Raw genomic sequence first — 973 nt, forward strand, 5'->3', positions numbered from 1 at the left:
GTTGAGGGCGTTTCCCTTTGCATGTGGCGGCTCCCCTCGAGGCCAGGTACTTAGCTCAGCCTAATTGAGTGTTAAGCGAAGGAGGGAGATGTAGGTCGAAAAGAAGGGCATTGACCTTGGGTCAACCGGGCACGGGAGTGAAAGGGTTGCGAGACAACTGTGTCGAATAGGAATCCAACAGAAAGGCGCAACCTTGACCGGGCCGTGGATATATGCGAGGCGCCACCATTCGGTGTTGGATGTTGTTTACACTTACAGTATACTGCGATAACTACAAAACTGGAATACCCATCATACTTTAATAGTCATCTCTCATGCTACCTATGACCGCGCTCGAAAGACTATCCCAGCCTTGATATTTGTTTTATTTGTTTGCTGAACGTGTACTCTCTTATCGCCATAATACTTGTACATAAAATGCTTTTCACATTCACAATGGAAGATTTATTTTCAGTGCAAAGTTGTTTCAACAGAAGCACAAATTTCTCCGAGCGAAATTAAAACCAAAACATTTATGCATTGGAGGTATCCATAGCCAAGGCTCTGCCCGGCTGGATTACTGGAGATGGAAATGAGCATAAGGTATTCTTATCACAAAGGCTGTTCGACCCTCATCCTTTCTACCGCTTCATTGCACAACTGCGAGTGGGATAATGAGCTTCTACTCATCCTCGTTTTGGATAAAGCTTCGTATTTCGTAAATAATTCAGTGCTTATTCTTATATCTATTGATAACTACTGGGCTCAACTATTCAGAGTAAGGATCAACCATCAGACTTATTTTAAAAAAAAATTAAACTACTACGATTTCTGGGAAAAATAAATAAACCAAAGAATAGACGAACTTCTCTAGTTAGAGATTGGATTCCCAGGATCTGAGGTTGGAATCTTAAAAGGATTTTACATTTAATTAGTATGAAAGAAATACATAGTCCAGCCTATTTTAATTTGCTGCAATGTTACCTAGTGAACA

This window comes from Penaeus monodon, chromosome 19 (assembly GCF_015228065.2).
Source record: "Penaeus monodon isolate SGIC_2016 chromosome 19, NSTDA_Pmon_1, whole genome shotgun sequence".
Classification (NCBI taxonomy): Eukaryota; Metazoa; Arthropoda; class Malacostraca; order Decapoda; family Penaeidae; genus Penaeus; species Penaeus monodon.